The sequence below is a fragment of the Mirounga leonina genome, unplaced genomic scaffold (genome assembly GCF_011800145.1).
Source record: "Mirounga leonina isolate KUSES-001 unplaced genomic scaffold, KU_Mleo_1.0 Mir_127, whole genome shotgun sequence".
NCBI lineage: Eukaryota > Metazoa > Chordata > Mammalia > Carnivora > Phocidae > Mirounga > Mirounga leonina.
This window is the reverse complement of record NW_023270316.1, coordinates 73,826,928-73,836,197: the sequence shown is the minus strand read 5'-3', so window position 1 is coordinate 73,836,197 and position 9,270 is coordinate 73,826,928.

Below are 9,270 nucleotides of genomic sequence, written 5' to 3'. Positions count from 1 at the left end.
GCCATAGCACCTTTTTTGGGGGGGGTCACTGTACAGACCCTTCAAGTTCTGGAGGGAGGCCATGTCATCAGAGACAGAGAAATAGTTACCTTTCCTTCACTCTCTCCGACAATGCCCTCTCAGACACTGAGCACCTGCACGCAAGACGTCCAATGACTGTAAGGCAGGAGCCACCAAGGGTGTGGTCAGACCCAGCAAACCAGAATGCTGTGTAGACACCACAGCACCGTGCTTCCCAAAGACACCAGCCCATCCACACATTGGTTTTCCCAGACCCCGACAGCCACACTGCCTATGGAGCTCTCAGTCCAGCCCAGAGCTTCTGCCTTCTCTCCTGTTTCTCCCAACAGCTCTTCCATACTTGTGAGCACTCTTCCTGAATCATCTGCCTCCCCTTGTTCATTCTCATCAAATGGCCTTGCAATCCCCTGACCTTTGGAATATATAAGCATTCCCCTTTTTGCTTCATTTCCTATTCACTCCTAACCTACTACTACTTTTATTTCTCCCAGCACCATGAGAATGGGAACTGCTTTCATAAACAAAGGCCCCGGATTCCCAAACTCCCAGTCTTTAGTCTCCATCCTTCTTGACTCCTCTCTGCATTCGGTACTGCGGAGTCTTCCTGCCCCCTCAAAACTCTCTTCTTTTGATGCTATGCTCTTCCAGGTTCCCTACTACCTTTCTCATTCCCCATCGAGGACATGCTTCCTCTGCCACCACTTTAGATATTGGCAGGGAAAACTTGTTCCCAAATCCTTAAGTGCAGGTGAGCTTTTGGTAATAAGAGATTACAACAATGAGTATTAGTGAAACAAGGAAAGATGTCTTGGCCAAGACAATGGAGGTGGAGGGGCAGACTTGGTTTTGGACGTTTGACCTTTTGAGGGTTTTGAACTCTAGTGTCCATTTCTCCTAACATTCTCTATATAACTTTTGGTCTTGGTGTGTCACCTGCTTCAAAGTTCCCTAAGATTCTGAACTACACCAGTGGGAGGCCCAGAGCAGTGGAACCAAGAAGCAAGGACGCTGGGAGCTATTGTCTTTAAGAGAAAGAGGGAAAAGATGCCATTCAACCCAGCTCACTAGGGTAGGAAAGAAGCAGAGATAAAGGGCAAATTCTATGACCAGGAGGAGCAAATATTGGTCATGTGGCCAGATCATCTCAGTACACTCTCCCTACAAAATCTTTGCTTCATAGACAGGTCAGGTCCTAGATATTTTTTTTTTTTTTTTACAAATTGTGATGGGAACCTATTGTGGTTGCAAATTTTTTTGTTCCTTTCACCTTTTGAGTACATTTCTGCTTTGCTCTTCTTTTAGTTTTTCCACTCCCTGCTCTGTTTCATACATTCATTACTTTATAAAAATATTTATTGAGCATCATGTACTGCAGACACCACCAAGCACAGAAGACAGCATGGTGAAGAGGACTGACATTGTCCTTGCCTCTTTTCCTTCTCCCACCAAGGTTCACTCCTGAGTCCATCTGGTTCCATTTCTACCTGCCACTCGCCCATCCCACGATCCATCCCTTCACTATTCCTCCCTATGCCTAAAAAGCCCTTTTCACTTGCTCACTCAGCGAATACAATTGACCCTTGAACTGCATTGGTCTACTTATATGCAGATTATTTTTTCAATAAATACAGAACAGTACTGTCAATGTATTTTATCTTTCTAATAATTTTCTTAATAGCACTTCCTTTTCTCTAGCTTACTTTATTGTAAGAATATAATACATATAACATACAAAATATGTTAATCAACTGTTTATATTATTGGTAGGGTTTCCAGTCAATAGTAGGCTACTAGAAGTTACGTTTCGGGAGAGTCAAACTTATACACAGATTTTCAACTACATGGAAGTCAGCATCCCTAACCTCCACATTGTTCAAGGGGTGACTCTACCTTATAAGTGCCACTTATGTGGCAAACACTGTATAAGGTCCAGAGTACAGAAATGAACAAGATAGATGAGTTCCTATCTTTCAGTGGCCTCACATGCTAATGAACCTGAAGAACCCCAACACTAGCACCAGATACAGTTCATACCATATTCTGATTAATTTGGAAAAGAGAATGAACAGACCTTCAGCTGAACCTGATCCAACTTTTGGGGACTGGAGAAGGCAGAGGTAAGAGTGTGGGGTGTGTGAATGTGTGTGTTAATTTCCCTTCTTGAGAGCCTATCAAGTCACTAGACTAGTAGATGACAATATATACAGACATAATGTTTGTGGTTTTCAGGAAGATATTTGACAAAAGTTCATGGAGAATATTTTTGGTCAAAATGAAGGAATTTAGAATAGTGATACAGTTAGGCGTATTAACTGTTTCTGTCATACTCAGACTGTTGATGAAAAGGTTGATGTTTACCAAGTAAGACAATTTTTTTCCCATTTTGCCATGGGCCAGTTCTTGATACTGTTCTGATCCACTCAATTCCCAAAGATGTCACATATCAGCAGGTGACACACAGCTCAATGGGACCACAGGTAGGCCTCAAGAAAGATTACTGTGCCATTTCTATTCAATATGGTACTGGAGATTCTAGCCAGGCAGCTGGGCAAGACAATAAAGACAATGTAGATTTGAGAGGAAGAACTAAAGCTCCCTATGCACAGATGACATGTCTTTTTTTTTTTTTAAGATTTTATTCTTAAGTAATCTCTACACCCAATGTGGGGCTTGAACTCATAACCCCAAGATCGAGAGTTGCATGATCCACTAACTGGATGTCTTTTATATAGAAAATCCTATGGAATCAGCTAAAATCTATTAGAACTAATAAGGTAATTCAGCAAGGTTGTAGGATACAAGATTGATATGCAAAAATCAATTATATTTCTATATATTTGCAATGAACAATCCAAAAATGAAATGAAAAAAAAAATCCCACTTACAATAGTAACAAGAAGAATAAAATACTAGGACTAAATTTAACCAAAAAGTGCAAAACTTCAATTTTAAAACTATGAAGCATTGTTGGGAAAAAATTAAGATATAAATATACGGAAAAACATTCCATATTCATGTATCAGAAGACTTATAATATTGTTAAAATGGCAATACTCCCTAAAGTAATCTATAGATTCAGTAAAATCCCTATTAAAATCTCAGTTGGCTTCTTTGCAGAAACTGATAAGCTGATCCTAAAATTTATATGGAAATTCAAGGGATCCAGAAAAGCCAAAACAAGCTCGAAAAAGAAGAACACGGTAGTAGAATTCACACTTCTCTACTTCAAAACTTACTACAAAGTTACGGTAATTAAGATGGTGTGGTATTGGCATAGGAAGGATATATACATCAGTGAAAAAGAAGTGACAGTCCAGAGATAAACCCTCACAGTTATAGTCGGTTGATTCTCACCAAGGGTACAAAACAATTCAGTGGGCGAAAGAATAGTCTTTTCAACAAATGTCCTGGAACAACTGGATGTCCACTGCAAAAGAATGAACTTGGACTTTTACCCCACACTGAACACACAAAAAATAATTCAAAATGGGTCAAAGACCTAAATGTAAGAGATAAAACCAGAGAGGTCAGCATCATGGTGGCATAAGATGTCCCTCTTGTTTGTCCCCACTTCAACAACTAAAATTCAGCATCCATCCATGAACAAAAGTGCCTCTGTAGGACTTGTGGGATCTAGTACCACATGCCAAGGGTTCCAGGAAGAGTCTCACCCATCTGTGACTCAGGAAACGGGCAGACAGAACATTACAAGCCGTGGAACTGGCAGTTGCCTATAAACTGGCTTGTCCCTCTTGGGCACAGTCTGGGAACAACTGGAGAACACTGACTTAGGCAGACACCCATGGACAAGATATCCTTTGTAGATGTCTAGGTTTTATAGAGAATACTTTACAGCATTCTACTGTGCAAAAAAGAGAAATATATGTCTGGACCCATTGGAGTAGGAAAGAGGAACTTTAGGACTATAGGACACCAGGGATCTCTCCTGTGGAGAAAAAGAAAGAGCAGTGAGTGAGCATCCAGCTTCTTGTCTGTGCAAGGTGCTGCTGAAGAAACCAATTTCTCTCCTATCTCTCTCTCCAAGATGGGATGGGGGATGTGGGTGAGGGGGTAGGGAGGAAATTGGGAAAGTGGCAGATACAAGTATCTGAGGGCATTAAAGAAACACAATTCCTGCCAACTGCATTTTGGACTCCAGCAGAAAGCCCACCCATGAGCTGCTGAGAAAACCTCACCCAAGGATTCTCCCACCTGGCCCATGGGCATCCCCAACACCCTGATTGCCACACACACAACTCCCCCTGCTCTGCAGCCAGCTTCTGTGGGCACTCCTGAGGGCAGCAGTGAGAGTGAGCTGGAGGTTACCAGGAGAACATGCAGGAAACAAGCCAGAATCTACAAGCAAAGAAGAAACTACCATCTTAAGCTGTAGTGTTACCTTCTGGAAAACAAAAAAGAGGTTTCCAACAGTCAGACTGGTGTGTTGTAAGATGGAGAAAAGACTTACAAACTGAAGAATTCAGCCACAAGAGGAAACAAGAGACATGGAGCAGGTACATCCAAACAAGGTCAGAAAAAGCCCCAGATATAAGTAGGACCAATGAAAATTATCTCCCACCTGAAGGCAGCTAGTAAAGATTGGAGGAGGAGACTGCTACTTTAGATGCAAAAATAGCAATGCAAAACCCCAGGGAACCTGAGGAATCAAGGAAACATGACACCACCAAAAGATCATCCTGCACGGGTCAAACCCCAAGACATGGAAACCTGTGATTTACCAGATAAGAAATTGAAGATAGCTGTTCTGAAGAAACTCAGTGAGCCACAAGAAGACAGAGAAAGACAATTCAACAAAATCAGGAAAACAATACATGAACAATATGAGAAGTTTAACAAAGAAATAGAAATCATAAAAAAGAACCAAACAGGAATTCTGGAGCTGAAGAATTGAATAAATGAAATGAAAAATGCAACAGAGAGCATTAACATCAGAATGCACCAAATAGAAGATATAATCAGTGAGTCAGAAGAAAGGAACTTTGAAATAACCCAGTAGGAGGAGAACAAGGAAAAAAAAAAAAAAAGGGAAAAAGAGTGGGAGAAAAAAAAAGCCTAAGTGTTCTATAGGACACCATCAAAAAGAAAGAATACCAGAATTATTGGAGTTCCAGAAGAAGAAGAGAAGAAGAGGAGGGAAAATGTTAATTTTAGGAAATAATAGTCAAGAACTTTCTTAACCTGGGAAGAGACTTGGAAATCCAAGTTCATGAATCTAATAGACCATCCCATTATTTCAATTCAAAACAATCTTCTCCAAGACACATTATAATGAAAATGTCAAAAATGAAACACAAAGAGAGAATCCTAAAAGCAACAAGAGAGAGGAAAAAAGATTTTAATCTATAAAGGAACCTCATTAGGTGATCAGATTTCTTAGTAGAAACCTTACAGGCCAGGAGAAACTGGAATGATATATTCAACGTGCTGAAAGAAAAAAAAATGACAGCCAAAAACACCCCATCTGGCAAAATTATCCTTCAGAAATGAAGAAGAAATACTTTCCCAGACAAACAAAAACTGGGGAGTTCAGCCCCACTAGACCTGCCTTACAAGAAGTGCTGAAAAGAGCTCTTCAAAATCAAATGAAAAGCCACTAATTAGTAACAAAAACATATGAAAATATACAACACAATGGTAAAGGTAAATGTACTGTCAGATTTAGAAAACTCTAATTATGTAATACTATGGTATTACACTTAGCTATGGTGTAAAGGCTAAAGGAAAAGAGTATGAAAGATAACTATAGCTACTATAATTTATTAACAAATATATAGAATAAAAAGAAGTAAATTGTGACATCAAAAACATACAAGTAGAGGGAGTGAAAGGTTAGAGTTTTTGTATGTGGTTGAAATTAAGTTGCTCTCAGCTTAAGACAGACTGTTTTATCTATAAGATGTTTTAGGCGAGCCTCATGGTAACCACAAAGCAAAAACATATAGTAATTTTACAGAAGCTAAAGAGAAAGGAATCAGAACTTACCACCAAGGAAACTTACCAATTCACAAAGGTAGGCAGTAAGAGAGGATAAAAGGAACAATGGAACTACAAAACAGCCAGAAAGTAATTAATAACATGGCATTAATAAGTCCTTACTTATCAATAATTACTCTAAATGTAGCTCACTGAGTTTCTTCAGAACAGTTATCTTGAATTTCTTACCGGGTAAATCACAGGTCTCCATGTCTTGGGGTTTGACTTCTGTAGGATGATCTTTGTTGGTGTCATGTTTTCTTGATTCCTCAGTTCTCAGAGAATTCATAGCAATGAATGCATATATTAAGAACAAAGTAAGATTTCGAATGAGCAACCTAACTTTACACCTCAAGGAACTAGAAAAAGAAAAACAGACTAAGCCCAAAGTTAGCAGAAGGAAAGAAATAACAAAATTCAAAATTCAGAGCAGAAATAAATGAAGTAGAGACCAAAAAAACAATAGAGCATCAATGAAACTAAAAGCCTGTTTTTTGAAAGGATAAACAAAATTGACAAACCTTTAGCTAGACTAAGAGAAAAAAAGAGAGAGGATACAATACTGTATTGTATACTTCAAAGTTGCTAAAAGACTAGGTCTTAAATGTTCTCACCACAAAATAAAATGATAATTATGTGATGTAATGGAGGTGTTAGCTAACACTGTGACAGTAATCATATTGCAATACATAAATGTATCAAGTCAAAAAAGATAAAACTATAAAACTCTTAGAAAAACACGTAGGAGCATATCTTGATCTTGGATTTGACAAAGTTTTCTCTGATATAAGGCTTAAAGTATAAGCAACAAAAGAAAAAATAGATAATTTTTTTTTGCTGATTCATCATTAACCACTTTTGTACTTCAAAGGACACCATCAGGAAAGTGAAAAGACAGGAAAGTGAATGGTTAAAAAAAAATTGCAAATCATACATCTAATAAGAGAACTGTACCTAGAATGTACAAACCTAAGTGGCAATGTCAAAAAATTGGAACCCTCGTACACTGTTGGTGGGGATGGAAAATGTTGCAGCCATTTTGAGGGAGGGGCAGAGGGTGAAGCAGACTCCCTGTGGAGCAGGGAGCCCTGATTCAGCACTTGATCCCAGGACTCTGGGATCATGATCTGAGCCAAACGCAGATGCTTAACTGACTGAGCCACCCAGGTGCCACAGTGCAGCCACTTTGGAAAGAGTGTGACAACTCTTCAAGGTATTAAACCAGGAGTTAGATCCGTAGATCCACATCAAGGAGAATACAGAAGAGAAATGCAAACATATGTTCACATGAAAACTTGTACAAGAGTGTTCATAGCAGCATTACCCATGGCAGCCAAAAAGTGAAGGGAAAAACCCCTAATGTCTGGCAACTAACAAATGGATAAAAGCAATGTGATATAGGCATCCCATGAAATAGTGCTCAGCAGCAGAAAGGAATGAAGTATCACTATATGTTAATACATGATTGAACCTTGAAAACATTGTATATGAAAGTTCTTCACAAAAGACTACATAATCATATGATTCTGTTTATGTTCGATGTCCAGAATAAACAAATCTGCAGAGACAGAAAGTAAGTTAGTGAAGTACAAACTTCCAGTCACAAAATAAATAAGACCTGGAGATGAAATGTATAGCATGGTGACTAGAGTTAATAATACTGTGCTGTATTTAACACCCCCATCACTGAAATGGACAGATCATCTAAGCAAAAGATCAACAAGGAAATAAAGGCTTTAAATGACAGATTGGACCAGATGGACTTCACAGATATATTCAGAACATTCCAACCCAAAGCAACAGAATACACATTCTTTAGTGCACACGGAACATTCTCCAGAATAGATCACGTCCTGGGTCACAAATCAGGTCTCAATTGGTACCAAAAGATTGGGATCCTTCCCTGCATATTTTTGAACCACAATGCTTTGAAACTAGAACTCAATCACAAGAGGAAAGTTGCAAAGAATTCAAATACATGGAGGCTAAAGAGCATCCTACTAAAGAATGAAAGGCCTAACCAGGAAATTAAAGAAGAATTTAAAAAATTCATGGAAACAAATGAAAATGAAAACACGACTCTTCAAAATCTTTGGGATTCAGCAAAGGCAGTCCTAAGAGGAAAGTATATAGCAATACAAGTATACAGCAATTCTCAAGAAACAAGAAAGGTCTCAAGTACACAACCTAACCCTACACCTAAAGGAGCTGGAGAAAGAACAGCAAATAAAGCCCAAACCCAGCAGGAGAAGAGAAAAAATAAAGATCAGAGCAGAAATCAATGAAATAGAAACCAAAAGAACAGTAGAACAGATCAACGAAAGTAGGAGCTGGTTCTTTGAAAGAATTAATAAGATTCATAGACCCCTGGCCAGACTTATCAAAAAGAAAAGAGAGAGGACCCAAATAAATAAAATCATGAATGAAAGAAGAGAGATCACAACCAACACCAAAGAAATACAATTTTAAAAACATATTATAAGCAACTATATGCCAGCAAATTAGATAATCTGGAAGAAATGGATGCATTCCTAGAGATGTATAAACTACCAAAACTGAACCAGGAAGAAATAGAAAACCTGAACAGACCTATAACCACTAAGGAAATTGAAGCAGTCATCAAAAATCTCCCAACAAACAAAAGCCCAGGGCCAGATGGCTTCCCAGGTGAATTCTACCAAACATTTAAAGAAGAATTAATACCTATTCTTCTGAAACTGTTCCAAAAAATAGAAATGGAAAGAAAACTTCCAAATTCATTTTATGAGGTCAGCATTATCTTGATTCCAAAACCAGACAAAGACCCCATCAAAAGGAGAACTATAGACCAATATCCCTGATGAACATGGATACAAAAATTCTCACCAAAATACTAGCCAATAGGATCCAACAGTACATTAAAAGGATTATTCACCACAACCAAGTGGCATTTATTCCTGGGCTGCAAGGTTGGTTCAAAATCCGCAAATCAATCAATGTGATACAATACGTTAATAAAAGAAAGAACAGGGGCCCTGGGTGGCTCAGTCACTGAGCGTCTGCCTTCAGCTTGGGTCGTGATCCCAGAGCCCTGGATCGAGCCCCCCGTCGGGATCCCTGCTCGGCGGGGGGCCTGCTTCTCCCTCTCCCACTCCCACTGCTTGTGTTCCCTCTCTCGCTGTGTCTCTCTTTGTCAAATAAATAAAATCTTAGAAAGAAAGAAAGAAAGAAAGAAAGAAAGAAAGAAAGAAAGAAAGAAAGAAAGAAAGAAAGAAA